Source organism: Podarcis melisellensis (assembly GCF_964234715.1).
Source record: "Podarcis melisellensis genome assembly, chromosome: 7".
Taxonomy (NCBI): domain Eukaryota; kingdom Metazoa; phylum Chordata; class Lepidosauria; order Squamata; family Lacertidae; genus Podarcis; species Podarcis melisellensis.
In genome coordinates, this window is record NC_138539.1 from 35040674 (window position 1) to 35060422 (window position 19749).

At 40.7% G+C, this 19749-nt stretch overlaps 1 long non-coding RNA gene across 2 annotated transcripts; it reads right to left on the reverse strand.

Annotated features, from left to right (window-relative positions):
• Nucleotides 1-1882: 1882 nt before the first annotated feature.
• On the reverse strand, nt 1883-9263 carry LOC309373882. Of its 2 annotated transcripts, none has more exons than XR_014170267.1 (3): nt 8455-9263; nt 6266-6435; nt 1883-2212 (listed from the first exon to the last, which is right to left on the reverse strand). It is a non-coding gene; the product is annotated as an uncharacterized lncRNA (long non-coding RNA). The 2 variants fall into 2 exon arrangements; XR_014170268.1 differs by lacking the exon at nt 1883-2212 and adding an exon at nt 3902-4754.
• Between the last annotated feature and the right edge of the window lie 10486 nt (nt 9264-19749).

Consider the following 19749-nt stretch of genomic DNA (forward strand, 5'->3'; position numbering starts at 1 on the left):
TGTTGCTGCAATGTATATAATAAAGACCTCGTTGCTCCACCATTACTCAGTTTAAACCTCAATGTAATATGTAGCAAGGTAGATATGTAAAAGTAACTTACAAGTTTCTGTGAATATATGCTAAACTTAGGCATGCTTAGATATCCAGCATACTAAAATGCAATTAAAGTAGCCTTGGAAATGAACTAAACAATCTAGGGATAGCGTCTGTGCTGTTAAAAAGCTGTAGGCCATATGGCTGGTAAAAAATAATCGGCCATATGGCTCAGGACATACTTTGACTTTTTTGTGTAAAAATACGCTTGAAACTTATTCCGTCTGTTGGTTGTTTTGTTAAGATTTATTCTCTGGCTATATTAAAGTTCTGATCCTGTGACAAAACCTTGTGGTGCTAGTTCTCTGAATAAAGGATCCTGAATGCTTCTTTGCCATCATTAGTTATTAGTCCTTATTAAATAGTGGGCATTTCATATTAGAGACTTAGAGCAGATCCACACCATACAATTAAAGCACATGTCTTTCCCCCAAAGAATCCTGGGAATGGTAGTTTGTTAACGGTGCTGGGAATTGTAGTTCTGTGATGGGAAAGTACAGTTCCCTGGGTTCTTTGGGGAAAGTCATGTGCTTTGAATATACTTTAATTGTAGGGTGTGTTCTGCTTTTAGGTTTTGCTCTTAGCACAACTTCAGGGATGCCCTTTCTTCCCACTGAACAATGTGGAATGGTGGTTGAGAGGAGATTACATCAATTCTTTCCTTCCCAAGAAGACTCACATACTCCTTATCACTTTGCGTCCACATAGATTCTTTTAGTGCAAATGCATTCTTCTTTTGCGTGGCCTAAATTTCTACTTTATGTCCCACCCATCCCTTTCCTCTCCTTGCTTTTAAACTAAGCTCAGGTCAGTGTCGTGCACTTCGCACAAGACTTCCTGTTTTATTTTTAATCACAGAGAATACCAAGGCTTGGATTTTTTTTTTCAATTCTGTCATGTACAATCAAGAAGAAAAAAATGCACAAAATGAAGAATTGTTAAATCTTCTTATGCATTTTTCAAATTTTGCATCTTAGCAAGTATAAAGACTGAATTCATGCCAGATATGATCAAGACATTGCCAGCAATTCCTGTTTACATGGATTTGCAAAATTTCCATCCAAGAAAGACAGGAAGCAGAGCAATTGACTGTTCTTCAGAATACTGTAGTTGCCTACATGATAAAATAGCACCTAAATGAATAGGGCCTATTTTGGTTGCTTCTGCATTAGTAACCTTTATCACAGCCACAGCAATGCTTTTCCACCATCAGGAAAGTTTCACCCAATGGTATAGCATTATATTGTTCATCATTGTCTACTCAGAGGTAAATTTGTTCAGCAAAGGTAGTTTCTAATGTTCTCGTGGGAGTCTGTACCACTGTTGAACAGCTCTTACTGTAATAAAGTTCTTCCTGATGTTTAGTCAGAATCTCTTTTCCTGTGTACTGAAGCCATTGGTTCGGGTCCTAGCTGCTGCAGCAGGAGAAAACAGGCTTGCTCCATTCTCTATGTGACAGACTTTTAGATATTTGAAGATGCTTATCCTATCTCCTCTCAGTCTTCTCGTTACTGGCTAAACATACCCAGTTCCCTCAACCTTTCCTCATTAGGATTGGTTTCCAGACCCTTGATAATCTTGCTCACCCTCCTCTGCACATGTTCCAGCTGGTCAATATCCTTCTTAAATTGTTGTGCCCAAAACTGGACACAGTACTCCAGGTGCAGTCTGACCAAGACAGAATAAAATAGTGCTATTACTTCCCTTGATTGGGACACTATACTTCTGTTGATGGAGCCTACAATAGCCTTAGCTTTTGTTGCTGCTGCATCAGACTGTTGACTCATGTTCAGCTTGTGGTCTACTAAGACCCTACATCCTTTTCCCATGTACTGCTTGCATGTGAGGTGTCTCTCATGTTCTATTGGTACAGCTGGTTCTTCCTGCCTAAGTGTAGAACCCTTACATTTGTCCCTATTGAAATTTAGTTTGTTGGTTTTGGTCTAGTTTGCTCCAATCTGTTGAAGTCAACTTGAATTCCGATTGGTGTCATCTACAAATCTGATGTCAGGGACTGGCTGGACACTGAAGAACAGTGGCTGAATTCTGATGGGTGGGCACCGGGAGTAGCAGTGTTGGAGACTGGATTGGATGAAGGGATCATTGAACTGTGGGAACCTGTAATAGTCAGGAGACATGAGTAAGAGTCAAAAGAAGCTGCAGGACTGAAGAGTGAACAACAGGTGCAGGAGAAGGGAGAGATTGGTGAGGTTGATGTAGAGTCAAGGGCTTCCACACTTCCTCCTCCTCTTGACCTCACCTCTCCTGCTCCACTGTCTCCCAGGGCCAGAAGAGGATTGAAGAGGGAGGAGCAGAAGGTTGCATGTAGGTGGAGTCTGCACCTGCTCGCACGCAGCTCAGGTGGGGGAGATACGTAAGCTGAGCTCGGGAGAGGAGCCCCTCTTTTGCAGCAACTGCCTCATCAAGTGCACACATTGGAGTAGCTGAGATATGTAGGACTGATGGACATACCTTTCCCTAACTTGTAAGTGTATTTTTGGCAAGTCAATTTCTCCCTCTGGACATTCCTTGCCTGATAGCGCCTTGATACTTGATGAGCATCCCCTCAATACCTTCATCCAAGTCGTTTATAAAGATGTTGAACAATGACGGGCCCAAATGACGGGTCAAAACGCTGTAGTACCCCACTCTTCCCTTTTTTCCAGGATGATAAGGAACTGCTAGTGGGTTCAGTCAGTCAACCAGCTACAAGCCACCTAACAGTTACTGTATCTCACCCTGTCCACATTTTACCAACTTCTCCACAAGAATATCATGTAGGGCATTGTCAAAAGCCTTACTGAAATCAAGGTACACTATGACCAGACATTCCCCTGATCCACCAAGCTTTATCTATATAAAAAAGAGATTTGTCTGGCATGAAGGAAAGAAAGAGAGAGAAATAAAATAAAAATCACCCCACTGCCCCCTCTTGGCAACAAAAAGAAACTTTCATTTTGAAGGAACAATTACCCCCAAAAGCTTCCATTGCATTTGGCCTGTCCACATTGTAGAGACTAGTATTGCAAATATGTTTTAAGAAAAAAGCTACAGATTAGGTCTGAATGAACATGAGGACAAAGCAAGGTAGAACTGGAAAAGTATGATTTGACAGTAATAGCATGTAGACTCCTCATTTAAACAATTAACATATGATGTCAATTCCAGAGGAAAGGGTAGTGTTAGGAGTATGCGCAGGCCCCAAGATACGTATTGTATCTGTATGTGTGTGGTTTTAAAAATTTCAATCAGTTTCTGATTCACTCTATGCTGTCACCACAACTGTCTGTACTTTTGGTTCTGAGCCATTCTGTATGAAACAAGGCTGCGCTCAACATTTACTACAACGGGGAGTCTAAAAATGGCTATAACAGGTTTTTTGGCTAAAGTGGATGAAATTTACAGGCACAAGAGCCCCTCCAGAGAGGATTAAGTCTGCCAAATTGCAGACCAATAGGTCCAGGGGCTTTTTGTAGGGGAAAATAAAAGTGATTCACTTTCCTCCATAATCCCTTGCAAGAGTTTGTCTCTTGCTCTTTCATACTTTATAATAAGTAAGAAAGGGGGCCAAGTGGTGTGCATTTTTCCTTGTACTTTTTGCAAAAAAATAAATAAATTGCAGCTTCACACTATAATTTTCTTTCTGGTTCTATTTTTCCTTTATTTCAATAGTTCTAAAGTTCTGAAGAGCTCTGATAAGAGAGAGAGAGAGAGAGAGAGAGAGAGAGAGAGAGAGAGAGAGAGAGAGAGTGTGTTAAAGGAGAGCAACATAGGATTTAAAACAAATAAAGCCTTTTTTAAAAAAAATCCTCTGCTGCACTTTAACAAAAACAACCCAGAACTCTTCAGTGTTCCACAGGCCACAAGTGGTCAGCATAACTTCTTGCAAAGCTGTTAGACCTAGGGAAACATAGATCTATAGAAAATCATAGACCTCTAAGTTTCAGAAAAGCACAGAAAAAACATTATGACATGAGGCTTTGTGGTGACCCTGATCTGACTGGTTGTGGGGCTATGTATATTAAGCTTGGACTCGTAATTGAGGAAAGACCCCTGAATCACCTTGATTTGCCTCGTGATTCAGCCCCTAAGTAAAGCCGATGCACACTCTGATGATACATTGCTGAAATGTACAGGTAAATGCCTCAAAAGAAGAAACTTGTTGAAGTCATGAATGGAACACCTGAAGCAATATCATTGTTTTAGGTGTAGACCTGGCCAGTCTCTGGTTTTGAAGCCATCGGGAGCTTCTGTAAGCTTAGCTACATTGAGCCTAGCAAAGTAAGATCAGGAAAAACTAATTAGTCAACAGTTTGTCAGCATCTCTGTAAGCTGAACAACCTTAAATTGTTGTCCACCTTGTTTTGTGTGTGTTTGTTGTTTGAAATGTATTGCTTAGTGTACATCTCCCGAAAGTTCTTTCTGCCTCTTCTTTCAGCATGTTGTAAATGTCAGTTTGCACATCACCTACCTACCGGCTTCCTCACTTCTTTTCCAGCAAGAGGAGAAACTGCTGTAAACATTTCCGTTGTTGTCTTAGTTGCATTTGCTGGGCAAAGGTCATCATGCTCTGATTTAGTGTTTTCAAATAAGTGTGCCCTTTGGTGCCGCATTCTATTGAGAGACAACACAGCCCAGGCAGGAGAGTTCAGCATGGCCACTAATAAAACACAAGTGCCGCTTTGTCAGGCCATGAGCGATTACTTGAACAAGTGCCAACCAAGAAACCAAACATTAGAGCACAGCTCTTCAGACCCTCAAGACAAAGGACCAATTGACTTTCCTCATTAGTCGGTGTGCCAAACATGCAAACACAGTTCCCCCTCTGTCTTTGATGCTCAAACCATGCCAGCTTGTTAACATCTTGGGTGGCACCGTGGTTTACGAGCCTGTAATGATTATTATGTGGGGCAATTATTTGGCCCTAATTGAAATGATAGACCAGTCCTTTAAATGCCTCCACGGAGCATCTTTCAGACAGTTTATAAATTCTGACTTTCCTCTTATAGACTTTGGCTGCACGGCATGCATGAAAACCCCTCCCCTCCCCGCTCCGCTTAACCTTTAAACTCCCAGCTTGTGAATGCAGCCCGGGACGAAGGTTGTGCAAATGTAGGTGGCCGTTGCCAAATGACTTTGGCAATGCAAACATAAATCCTGATGCTTAACAGAAAAGGTCGTTGTTTAAAGTTTCTCCATTTTTTCCAGTTTGGCTTGCCACCCTGTAATTGTGAATCATAACTAAAATATGCACTATAATGATTTCAATATGCAAAATATTTTCAGACAAGTCAAAAGGTATTCTGGCAGATTTCAGTTTCTTTTAGTTTTCTTTTGCACATTTATTTTGTATGAATCTCATTGATGAAGTAAAATCACAATTATACAAATCTACTACTTGCTCCAATGGAGTTGGGCAGGATAATTGACACAAAATTTGTTTTATAGTCTTTCTTCCCCCCTGCAAATCTACATAATTAGAAAATAAGGATTCTTTACCCATTGTTTCCACACCTCTGTCATACATCATTATGGATTGAAGAGGTATAATCTCACCCAGCTACACTTTACACTTACAAAACACGAAGTCTACAGACATGTTCCCATTCACTTCAATGGACAAAACACTTCTCTAGACACATTCCTTTGCATGTGCAGAACTACACCTCCCAATGCCTGTGGAGAAGCTCTTTGGCTTTATGGAAGAATGAATGCCTTGAATATGAAAAGTCTGAGATTCAATCCCTGGCATCTTCATGGCAGAGATCTGATATCCCCAAGAGCTTTTGCCGGTTACTGAGTTAGATGAACTGACTATCTGACTCATTATAAAGCAGCATTCAATGTTTCCTATGTGATGTGAACTTGGGCAAATCACTCTTTCTTAATTCTAAGCTTCCTATCTGTAAAACTGAACTTAAATTACCTTACCTCACAGGGATGCTGTCAAAATAAATTATAGTATTAAAGCCAATAACATAATTGAAAATGCTTTGTAAGTTGTATTAAAAAATCAAGCGTAAAATATTTATTTTAGCAATAATTTATATAGCAGTTTCTGTAAGTCTTTTCAAAGAGAACACAGATTTACGTACATTTTCATTAGCTAATGTTAGGTATAGATGCAAATTCAGAAATTATTACTGTAATTTAAATGGAAATACATCTTACCATACTAGGGAAGATGTGACCAGGTGGAATGTGTTTCTGCTCAGTTTGCTGTCCAGCTGCTAAGTGTTGGTGGTCATCCAAGACTGGATTTGGATCAGACAGCCCTCCAAACAGAGGACTCCCTCAGACAGAGGACTGACCTCTAACAACTCTTCAAACAGGACAGATCTCTGTAAAGTAGGATACACGGTCATCCTAATATTTATCATAATTAACAAAGGACAAAATTGATACCTAACAGCAACAACACAGCATCACTTCACCTGAAGGAAGTTATTTTATAGATGCATACTATCAAGTCTGTTAGTATAGCAGCTATACAACCAGCCTTATTCCAGACAAACTGAGCTCTTCCTAATAAGGTTTAGAAATGTGCCAAAATGACACAGCAGCAGTAGCAAAAAAATGATATAATCAAATTATACATTATCCTCCTTATTCCGCCTTCAACACATCACTATGGAAAACAAATTGTACGTATAAAAATCACCTTTTGCCAGTTTTGGCATTATGGAAGAAAACAACTTTTTAAAAATCCCTTCTCAAATGTAGATGATTATGTCAGCATGCAGGCAAAATGAAGGTTGAAGTTATAATATTTTTGTCACTTGATCTCGTTTGAATTATTCATGAGCTTTTGGCAAATTAGCTACCAATTCAATACAAATCCACTCTCCTAGTTTGATCAAGTTGTACTCTTATTTTATATTGCCAGGTAGAGCAAATGAGCATTTTGGCTGGGGTTTATTTTGTTGTTATTGTAGCAGAGAAAGCATACTGTGAAGTGTGAGACTTTCTTTTGAGAGATTCCACTTCACAGTCAGCTGAAATTTTCTGCAGCAAAACAGTTGGTGGCAAGTTAAATTTAGAAGCCCTGTTAAAAAGAATAGAGATCTGTCCTTAGACTGTGGGTGAGAAGATACATAATGTTGTTATCACAGGCACAACAGCAGTCCAACGGCCTTGATCAGAGCACACTCTGCTCCCAAAGAGCTACATCAGATCAACGAGAGAGAAATCTGAAGGCTGGTTCTTTCCCCTCAGTAGTCCACCACTTCATTTTATTTACTTATTTTGGAATGAACTTCTGCTTCATCAATGCTGCCTGAAGGTGTTTCTCATTGCCTGTCAGATTTCTTCTTTATAGGGCTAAAATGTATAGAGGCTAGTCAACACACCAGTTAGATCAGGGTAGACGATATGGCATACTCCAGATGATGGACTCCTAGTATCCATGACCATTTGCCATGCCAATTGGGGCAGATGGAAGCTGTATTTCACAACATCTGGAGGCACCACATTGCCTACCCTGGGTTAGATTGTTCCAAATTCCCTTTTAAGATGAGGAGGAGGAGGAGGAGGAGGAGGAGGAGGAGGAGGAGGAGTTTGGACTTGATATCCTGCCTTTCACTCCCCTAAGGAGTCTCAAAGCGGCTAACAATCTCCTTTCCCTTCCTCTCCAACAACAAACCCTCTGTGAGGTGAGTGAGGCTGAGAAACTTCAGAGAAGTGTGACTGGCCCAAGGTCACCCAGCAGCTGCATGTGGAGGAGCGGGGAAGCGAACCCGGTTCACCAGATTACGAGTCCACTGCTCTTAACCACTACACCACGTTGGTGATCCTATACCCACTCACCTGTTAACCCCATTTGAACTTAGTGGGAAGTAAAGGTAAAGGTAAAGGGACCCCTGAACATTAGGTCCAGTCATGACCGACTCTGGGGTTGCGGCACTCATCTCACTTTACTGGCCGAGTACAGCTTCCGGGTCATGTGGCCAGCATGACTAAGCCGCTTCTGGCGAACCAGAGCAGCGCACGGAAACACCATTTACCTTCCTGCCAGAGCGGTATCTATTTATCTACTTGCACTTTGATGTGCTTTCAAACTGCTAGGTTGGCAGGAGCAGGGACCGAGCAACAGGAGCTCACCGCATCACAGGGATTTGAACTGGCAACCTTCTGACTGGCAAGTCCTAGGCTCTGTGAGTAAAGATGTATAGGATTGCACTATCAGTTGATTTAAAAGGTGTAGCTGGTGTGTGTGCATGCACACACAGAGACTGTATCCCTGCTTGCTTCATTCACAGCCCCCCATTCACAACCCCTCCCCTATCCCTCTGCCTGTGGTGAACCCTCTCCCCCACTCACAAAATACTGAAAGAAAGTGAAGTGATTTCTGTTTTACCCACCTCAAAGTTGTAAAATCTGCCCTTGCAGGAGGATGGTTGCCCCTGTTGTTCTGAAAGTTGGCCGACTTCATCCCCTCAGAAGGGGCAACCATGTCTGTGAATTGCATCCCACTCTGGCAGATTTTTTTTTTTTAAGTTAGCAACTTTTTCTTTAAAGGGTCAAACAAAAATATTTCATGTTTCCCTGAATGAAATTGTGGTTCCACCTACAATTTAGCAGCCTAAATTAAGCTGGGTTATTTTTATTTCCTTTACATCGTGCTCTTTCTCCAATTTCTGTAGGGTGTTTCCCCATTTTATACATATCCAAATTTAAAAATCCCACCTCATGCCCATGGCTGGTAGTAGAGAAGTATAAGATTTTAAACAAACAGATGTCCATTTGGGAAAACCTTGCCTCTCCCCTTCCATTCCAATGGTTTCATGGGCTCTCTTTTTACCAAGCTTTTCAGACAAAGCATTTTTAATATGTGATCCATCTGTACTTGCCTATATTTCTTAGATTTCCCAGACAGAAAAACAAAAGGCAATAAAAGTTGTCCCCCACCCTGCAGTTGATTAAATTAAATGGAAGCTAGTATCAGTGGCCCTGAACCCGAAGATGGTATTTACGGATGATTCCTTCCAGCTTGATGCAATTTATTGTGGGATCTTGCCCACTGAGTTACTGGCCTTTACACTATGGCTCTGGTCCAAAGGAATAGATAAATTAATCTTGTAGCAAGTATACTCATGTACTATTGATTGGAAAGGAAACAGGTGACAGATTCATAGGAAAGCAGTGCTTGCACCAAATGGAAGAGATGGGAAACAAACCCCCCAAAAAATAGGTCTTGAAAAGCAACTGTAAATTAAGTGTGAGGATGAAATGGACAAAAGGCCTGCTTGCCTCGACTGCCACCCTAAATTATTGTGACACCCTCAGCATCATAAATTACCACTGGATCTTTATCTGGGCTTATTGAGAGACTTTTATATCAAGTACAGAGAAGCAATAATTTTGTTAGAATGTAGAAATCAGCACTTTCCTGTAATTATTGTTTCGATATATAGTTAATGTGTGTTTAATGTCAACAGGAAATAGTATTTATTTGTCCATCTGCCCCCACCCACACCCCACCCTCGATCCTTAGTATGCCATTTATTTCTGGCCAAAACAAATATGTAGAATTGAGCACAAAACACTTAATATCATTAATATATACTATTGTAGGTTTTGCAGGTCTTCTACAATGTAACAAGGTTCTTCATACCAGAAGACTGCCATGAGCAGAGTGAAGGAAGGGTTTAGTGGGAAATGTGTCCAAGACATGGATGATAATAACAGATTTTGCTTCAGGGAATTCTGGAAGCATCCACCTCCCCCTGTGAGAGCAAGATTCATTGTTTACGTGGACTTTTGTACTGATCCAACGGGACTCTTCTTATTTCCTTCTGTTTATAAAACACTCCTGAGTGGTCAAGTTCACAAAGGCGTCAGTGAAGAAGCAAACCTTCAGCACAATGACTTGGTCAACTTTTGAGGAAATGGCTATATTCCCAGTATTGTTTATTTCTTTCCCTTTATGAATCGCTAGATGATCTGCCAACTCTACAATTCCGTGATTCTGTGATTCACCAATAAAAGCACCAATAACTTAAAAAAACAACAGCATAGAAAACAATTTCATAGATGAAATTTCAAATCTAGTACAGATACAAACTAGAATAAAAATTCTACACTTAAAAGACTTGCTGAAAGAGGGAGGTCTTCCATAGGCACCAAAAAGCTAATAGAAATGATTCCTGTCTGATATGCTATGGAGGGGCGTTCCAAATGGCAAGTATCACTTAGCTGAAGACCCAATTCCTATATTGTACAAAACAGATACCTTGGTGAGATGGTATTGGTGGAATGTCTTCTACTGAAAAGAGCAGTTATCAGTTGGGTATATAAGGAGTGAGATGATCTTTTAGCATTACTACTAGTGCTAGTAGTGTTAGCTTTGCTGCTAATGTTAGTGCTAGCATTACTTGTCATACATATTTATCACCAGCACTGTGCAAGATTGTAGTGTTTAGGAGCCAAGCACAAATAACATTTCTAGGTGCTAGGCACTAAAGGCACTTTTACGACTGATGCTTATTGTCTGTAACACTTCTAAAAAATCTTGTGAAGATACTTGATGTGGCGTATAATGTAGGAAACAGCCATTTTAAAAATTCAAATAAGAGTCCCTGGAAATGTGGTTGCTTAATTTAAATGATCTGTTGGAAGCATGTTTTTTCTGTTCCAGTGAACAGACGCAATCTTAGAGGCATGCATTCTCAGTCACTGATCACAATTTTTTTGCTAGGATACATCACTTTGGAGATTTCATCTCCCCCTAACTAGGAAGAATGCTTCCCTTCCTGCACTAGAAAATTATGGTGATAATATTTCTAACAGAAAAAATGCTAATATTTGGATGCACATATGAGTAGCTGTCCAATATCATTGTACAGATGCAGGGCTTAAAAAAAAAAGCAGGTGTTTCCTGTGAAAGTTGAGTAGTTCTTTCTTGATCTTAGATGCAGTGATCATTACTCTCTGTGTCCACAGAATGCTAGTTTTTTGTTGTTGTTGATTTCAGACGCCATGATCACTTCCCTGTGTTTACAATCCAAGCCAGTTTGCTAATTTATATTGTATTTTTTTATTCAATGACTCAAACTCAAACTTTTGGCACATGCCATTCAGTAATGTGATCCAAACCTAAACACAAAGGGACTTGCAATTGTTTTAGTTAGTGCTGTGCTGAAATCTGCTCTCCAGTTTCTCAACATTACCTCCTGTCCCTGAAATCTCATTCTCTGGGCACATTTTAAGGGAAAGGCAATGCTCAGGGAATTTCTTTAGAATTTTGGTGTGCACTAATTTACTTTTTTTCTGCTAAGGGGCCAAAGGTGGTGTGTATGTGCTTTTCTTCCCTGTGAACATTTCTCTAGCACCCTGCAGCCTCCCTGGCTGCCCAGGCTTCTTCATCTGAAAAAGCCTCATGAGAGGAATTCTCTTATGGTGTCTTTTCTTGGGCTTTAACTAAAGCACAGCCACTTGGAGAGGCTGCAGAGTACACCCCACTAGTGAGATGAATTGTAGAATGAAAGAAATGACATTCACAAGCAGCCTTCATACACCTCAAGAGTAAATGTAACAGCAACCCTCTGCTCCACCTATGAGAATTTAATTAAATTTTCTCTCCCATTTGATCGTTTTAAATTTCAGTTTCTTTCATTGTCTGTTTCTTTTTTCATTAATTGCTAGGAAATGCAGGAGAAATGTTTAGCACAGCACTAGTTTGAATCTTTAGGTTGCTGTGCACAGCTGTCAACTTTTCCCTTTTCTTGCGAGGAATCCTATTTGGAATAAGGGAATTTCCCTTATAAGAAGAGAAACATTGACAGCTATGTTGCTGTGGCGTTGCAAACAATCAAGTTATTTCATTGCTTACCCAGGTAAGTTTATCAAAATATGTAATTTCCTCTTGCTCTAGAATCTTTCTTTTTTCATTTAGGAATTCCAAAGACCAGTTTTGAAAGTTAGTCTAGATAGTTATTGCCTTTAGTTTAAAACTGTGTAAAACTGTATTCTGATGATCAGCGCATTTGCTTTTATGGAGGGTGAAAACAAGGGTGTAATATTTTGAACTTTTTGAAGTCATATGCAGAATTCCCATCGATCACAACTGAGCCAATATGCAAATGTTGGCTGCATAACAAAAATAAAGAAAGTGTAACCATAAAATTCCATGTGTCCTCTTTTAAAGATGGTGTTGAGAAAGATTTCAAGTGGAATTATGATCAGCTCTGCCTTTTTTAGTGTAGTATGATTTAATTGTGTTGCATATTAATGCATTTGTTGCCTATTAATTTTATCTTTCCATATCTGTTTACATAGGGACTCTTTCATTTTTGCAGTGAAGCTAGGTTTCCTACCTTTAGTCTTCAAAACACACACACACACACACAAAATCCTCTAATTTGTATTATATGGGATCATTAATTTCTGCATTTTACACTTGAGCCAACAGCATTCTGATTATCTGCTACAATGAAAAATAAGCAGTACTGCTCTTGTAGACTTAATTACTTACAGCAGGGCCCGTCTCTTTCTTGTTATGGCATGCGGTCTGCCAATGGGGTGAAAAGCATTGTTGAAAATAAAATTACTGGATGGGTAAAGAAAATAGGCAGCACTGGTCCAGCAGGCATCACTGCCATTTGAGTGAAGCCATCCTTCACATTGAATCAGATCAGAAAGCTAGGAAAAGCCAGGCACCCTCAACCTGGGGCAGATTTTCAAAAATGGTCTGAGCCATTCTTGGTGTTTCGACTCCTTGCATATATTGATGATACCTTACATGCTCTGCTGTTGGGTAACAGGATACAAAATCAGGATTCACATGAAACTTCTTTGCTCTGATGCATTGCCTTTTCAGTCTTGCATACTCTGCATCGGGGGTTGAGAACCTGTAGCCCTCCAGATGTTGTTTGATTCCAACTTCCATCAGCCCCAGCCAATGGTCAAGGATGATGGGAGTTGTAGCCATCAACATCAGAAACTGGGCATGACTAACTTACCTGCTTCGTTAATTCCAGTGGGTAATTCCAGTTGGATATCACCCACTCATACTAGAATTTATATTATAGTGACAAAGTGGCTCTTTGGTAATATCCACTTAAAACATGCCATACAGACACACCTTTAACTTATTAAATGTTATCTCCATTTGTTCCATTTCTGCCCTTTTGTTCTCTTTGCTTGATATTATAGCAATATCACTAGATAATGGAGACTCTGGGACTCTGCTTTTCCTCTTGCTTACTAGATATTGCTTACTGGATGTAACTTTCACCTTTCCCTCAAGCATCACAGCAATCCATTATAGCAAGCCTTTTACTATAACGCTCCCAATTTACTCTAATAACTCCAGTTTATCATTGACCAGAAAATTAAAATTTGGCCTGTTCTGGATGGAATTACCGTATTTTTCGCACCATAGGACGCACTGGACAATAGGACACACCTTGTTTTAGAGGGTGGAGAACAAGGGAAAAAAATTCTCCCCCTCTCTGCCCAGCGCCCCTTCAGCGAAGCGGCAGGAGAGGGGGAGAATTTTCCCCCTCTTGTTTTCACGCTCTAAAACAAGGTGCCCTTTAAGGTGCGTTCAGGCGGCTACCTTGGAAGCCTGGAGAGCGAGAGGGGTCGGTGCGCACCGAACCCTCTTGCTCTCCAGGCTTCAGGTTCCTTTCGACCTGCTCTTTGGGGCTGGCGGGGGGAAGCCCACCACCAGCCCCAAAGAACAGGTCAGGGAGCAGTGGAAAGGTGCAGTGGAGAGGCTCCTGCCATAGCCGCACGTCACCTCTCCAGCCAGGAGAGGGTTGGGGGCTATGGTGTCTTCGCTCCATAGGACGCACACACATTTCCCCTTCATTTTTGAAGGGGGAAAAGTGCGTCCTATAGAGCGAAAAATACGGTTCAATCTTCCTAAAAAATCAGATTTGGAGTTTGTGAGTGTTTTTCAGTTCAGCTTTGTAGATGGATGATCAGGTGTTTGTTCGTTTGTTTCGTTGTTGTTGTTCATCACTTATAGCACATTTAACCAGTGTTGGTTGGTCAGCTGCAACTTTACTTGGAAAAAAACAAGATTTGGCCATATTCATCCATGTGCTGATAGTGTTCACACTAGCTTGCCACAATGTGCTTTACTTGGTGCTGCCTGTTCAGAAATTTCAGTTAGGAACCCGCCACTGCCTATTCATTCATTGGCCTAGGAAAACCTGAGTACCTCAAGGACTTTCTGTTCCCTTGTGAACCTGTCTAACTTTCAGATCTTCACATGAGTACTCCCAAACTAGAGGTGAGGGTGCCATTCCATCTCTGAAAGCCACAAAAGAGCCTCCCTTCTGTGCCTTAAAATCTCTTGAGGTAAAAACTACATTCCATTTCATAAAGTTTCAAATCAGCGTACAGAGATAGATAGTTTTCGCTCATCCAAGACACTGTTCCATTTTGCCTGTCTCCCTAATTCCTCCCTGCATAGGAATAAGATGATTCACAGCTTTTCTTTTTCTATTTTTCTCTGCAGTTACCTTAATTAAGTGCCATTTTAAAAAATCCAAACCCGTAACTTTCTAGAGAAGTTATACATTTATTGTGTCTAGACCTCCTCTTCTCCCAGCCTCCTCCCCCTCAGCCCAGTCCTTACAAGCCTAGAAAAATTCATCTCACTTCATGTTTTGCTGGCTGCCTGCCAATTCCTGCCTAGGAATTCTTGTTATAGATTCATTCCTTTTGTGCAGATGAAATTAGTTTGACTGTTCACAGTTATTGAACACACTGGCCATGCGCCATAGACATTCTTTCCCTCAAGGTCCTGAGTCTCCTAGGCATGGGAGCCATGGGTCCTGCAAAAGTCTGTTAAGTGCCTCATAGTTTGTTTCTTGACTGACCTAAGTTAAAGTATACCAAGGAGACTAAAGCCAAATTAGTAGGGAGCAGGACAGGCAGGTCACCCTGCAAATGAATAAGGCTGAAGAAGACTTCAGCAGTGCTTAAGACAATAAAGTCATTCCAACTTGATCTCGGTAGTTTGGATCAACTGGACTGTGGACCCAGCATTCAACAGTCCCAATCTAAATTACTTTATTTGAAAAGATTCTCTGTGTTTTCCTAATTTATTAATCTGTTTCTTTATTGCCCACATTTTTCTCTAAGGTTTAATCCCTTCTGGTTTAATCCCTACAACAACCCTGTGAGGTAGCTTACCCTGAAATACAGGGACTTGCCCAAGGCCAGCCAGCGAGCTTCATGGCTGAGTAGGCTTTGAACCCTGGTCTCTCCCAGGTCTAGCAATCTACCCACTACATCACACTGCCCCTCAATGCATAGTTGTTCCACTGTTGACCTTGGCTCACCACACTGTATAAGAGTGTGTTTCCTGGTAACAACTGAACAACAAATTTTGGGCTCTTATGGAAGTTCAACAGCCTTTCTTGCTCACTATGGAAAAGCATTGGAGCATGCATGAAAACTGTGTGTGCCTCATTGCATAGATAGTTCAACTACTTGGACCGCATCCTCTACACCCAGACAGCACTGGGAGCTTTAGCAGAGTCTGCGAACCTCTCGGTGAGAGTTGGCGGTCTGAATCCAGACATCACTTTCTCCCTTAACATACAATGTATGCCAGTGATTGCCAAACTTGGTCCTCCAGCTGTTTTGGGACTACAATTCCCATCATCCCTGACCACTGGTTCTGTTAGCTAGGGATGATGGGAGTTGTAGTCCCAAAACAGCTGGAGGGCCAAGTTTGGCCATCACTGATGTATGCTGTCAAAGCTGATGGTGCCAATCTGTGGTTTGGAGAGAGGTGCACATGGGAACTTGCATGCAGCCTGTTGCTCTTAATGTGGCTCATTGTCATATGAATAGAAAATTTACTCATACTTTATTTGTAGACTATCGCCATAAATTATATAATGCAGGTTTTAAAGGGGGGGGTACTGAGACTGTTTCTAAAAGAAGTTATTCCTAAAAGAGGTATTTCAGATTAAAAAGAAAGACAACCCTAGTTGTTTTAATGCAGCATAACATATATATTAATTAAATTGTATTTCTTAAAAGATTGTGGAAGTTGATTAAAATGTATTGTAAAAAACTCTTTGATGATTACAGTAATCTTTAGAATTGCTCTTAAAATATTTTGGTTTCCTTTTCTTTTTTTAAAAAAATCACATTATGTTTGCATGCCCAGTTATATAAAAACTATATATATATATATATATATATATATATATATATATATATACACACACTTTCAAATTTTGCCCACTGTATCTGAAATGTTCGTCTGAAATGATAGATATTAAGTGAAGCTATATTGAGCATTATAAATGTATATATTGCCATTCCAATAAGGATATATGCTTGAGCTTCCTTAAATCAAACTGCTACCAAATCATCTTTTTCTGTTGCCTTTATAAATGCAAAAGCTCATATTATATGTGCCTCCTCTTTAAAATGAACCACTAAATGAAATGTCCATAGACCACTAGAAAGCAAATGGAAGAAACTACTGATAAAGACAAAACCATGCATGTCAACAACAGCGTTAAAAACCAAATGTATTTAATTAAAAGAGTGAAGTCAATTAAAATCAAAATAGTGCAGCCTGTGCAAATGCTGAAGTAATCATTAGGCCTTGCTGAATAATGGAAGAGTATAGAATTTTTTAAAAGAGAAACAGCAGGGGTGATACATTACACAAAGCAACAATCTACACCAATATGACAATTGAATTACTTCAGCCCCATTAGGCAGGTGCAGAAGAATAATTATCATGAATTTCTCCAATGGAAAGAGGAAAAGAACAAACTTTTTGTTTGAGACAAACTGCTGGGTGTCCCCCCTCCTCCTAAATGACGAGGAAATGAAATAGCACAGAGTGAATAACAACAGTGAGGTTGGTTTTTTGGGGGGAGGGGAGAATCTTTTTAAAAGCTTAGTTAATGGTAAGATAAAATATGCTGGCAATGAATTCTGAGACTAGGGTTAGTAAAAATAAGCAATGATAGTGTAAATGTCCATTTTAATGCATCATGGAAGAGTCTTTGATCAGAATGAAAAGAAAATCAGAAAAGATGTTCTGTAGCTGAATTCAAACATTCTCTCATCCCCTGCTTGGACTCTATGTTGTATCTGGTTTCCTAGTTTAGATTCAAAGCAAACTGTGACCTCCAGTTTAGATCCAAGTGAGCAAGCATTCCCTGAAATAGTAGAAAGGGTAAAGGAGTATTGATTTGCAAAATGCAAGGAGGTTCAAATGCTGCCACTGATGCCAAATATAGTTTTCGTATTCTAAAGTTTTCCGATTAAGAAGTAATCTCTGTCCCCTAAGGCTACAAAAGCGGGTTAGAAGAGGAAGTGAAGAAGCTTCAATGAACAGTTGTCTTGGACAGGAGCCAGTTCTGCTACTGCAATCTACCAACAAGTGGGTAGAAAAGCAAGAAGTCATAAAGAATTCAAAAGATTAGGTGCTGGGTGCTGGAAGACAAGGCATGCTTATACACTTTAAAGCAAGGGTGACTAACCTCAAGGCCAAGTCCCCAACTAAAATTTTCCTACCCCAAAACTACGACAGGTTTGACAGCAGCAGAAATAAAATTAAAAATAGACACACCTCACTCATGGGCCTTTCCTCCAGGAAACACAAATTCCAGCTCCTGACACCCATGCTACATGCCACCCCAATCTCTGAGTTGTGCAAGATTACAGGGCTCCAGAGTTCATGTTTCCTTTGGAAATTAGGCATGGTGTAGACTGTGGTGTCTTTATGATATACGGTTTATTTACATATATATACAACCTGAGACTACAACAGAGGAGTTCAAAGCACTGACACTCCAAAAGGTTCTTGCTTCTCCCATAGCTGTAGCTTTGGATCCAAACAGACCACAGCCATGGTTCTGACTCTCCACAGCTTGCTGCATTTAACAGACTGCAAGCTCTAGGTCCCTAGGTCATATCACCACCAATATAATCCTAATCTCTACTCTGCTAACTATCTCAGAGCTCATGGTGGGGCCCCACCCATATGCTTTTGGTACAGAGTCCCTGCTTTTTTAATGGCTTATTACCTTACCTTTGTTAAGTTAGCGATTATCAGGCTGGCCTGTCTTTTCCAGCACTTGAATCCCTGCTGGATTTGGGGATTCAGGGCACTTGATTAAATTCTATACCTTTACTGTCCTCCCCACAAACTACAACAGTATCCAAAACATATAACTAAGATTTTTTTACATAAAACCAAATAATCCTGACTGCTGTCAGACAGTGATAGAAATTCTGTCTTTCAGTCTGCTTGACTGTTCTAAATTTAGTGTGGTTTATACCTCTATGAAATTGTAAGTGTGCAGTTTGCATAGAATGGACACAGCGTGCTGATAAAATCTGACACAGGCAACAATCAACATCATTTTTCTGGAAAGGCAACCTGTTTGAAGGAGAACCTGCCAAAAGAAACATTACAGTAATTAACTCTGATTGACAGAATGCAGCTCACTCTTACATCCTTTAGCAGCTAAAACATCCAGCTAAATAAATAAAAGAGAGCTTGATATGCTGCATCGCTTTGGGACCCTGAAGTTGTAGCCAGCATCCACAATCCATAAAGATAATGGGCTGTTCACAACTGAGGTGAAAGGAAGACAACTGGAGCAGAAATTCTTGAGAACGTAGCAGGCCAAAAACAGAATTAGCTGCTTTCTTGTAAAGAACAACAATGCATCTTAAAAGAAAGCGCATGGGCCTTCCATGCTGCACTGGAAAACAGGAGCTGGTAGGGCTTTAACATAGTCAATCCCTGAACTTTAATACTCAGGTTACATTCTTCTGATTTAGCATAGTTACGGCTGGGGCAGGAGATCAGCACAGTCCCACCAGCTGCATCTGAAGATAAACATGGCTGGGCAGCCAAAGAATGGAGGGGTGGTGGGGTAAACAGATGGCTGGGCACACCAAGGCTATCACCCTGTGCACACATTTGTGGGAGTAAACACCATTGAACACAGTGGGCCCTACTTCCAAATAAATATGCATAGGCTTTTGCTGCAAGAATGCCAGCTATACCTGTGCAGCCTTTATATCATTGTCCTCCTCACTATATTTGCTATACTCCAAAACTATGCCTCTTAAATGGAGCAGCAAGAAGAGGTAGACCTTGCTTTGCCCAGGTGGTCCATTCCTCCAGTGACTACTTCAGCTACCTGGCTGCAGTTCTCCTGGGCTTGTGGCCTTTCAAGAAGGGAACTTGTGCTGTCCACTTCTCATCAGCAGGGTCAGACAGAGCACGGTGCTACAGTGCTGTCATTTAGGCACCTGCTTAAAACTGACCTTGTTCACCCAGGCTTCCCCCAATGGGGTGATCCAGTTTTGTCAATGTATTAGGCTGATCTACTGATCTATAACACATTTTGAACTTTTTTGTAATTTCATTGTTGGTTTTATGCTGTTCATCACCATGTTCCCCGCCCCCTTAATGTTGGTGGTGCAGAAATGTTTGCAAATAAACAATTGAGCTCGATAAACGAATTCAATTTGCCTCTCTTCTTCTTGGCACTGCTCTCCCTTTCCAACTTCTTTGTGCACCTGGATCTTTGGAACAGTTGCATCTCCCTACTGACCTAGCAACTTCCAGGAACTCCTTATCCATGACTTCTCTTACCTGGTGGCTCTTATGACTGCCTCCCTTTTGGACCCTGACAGTTTGCCATTCC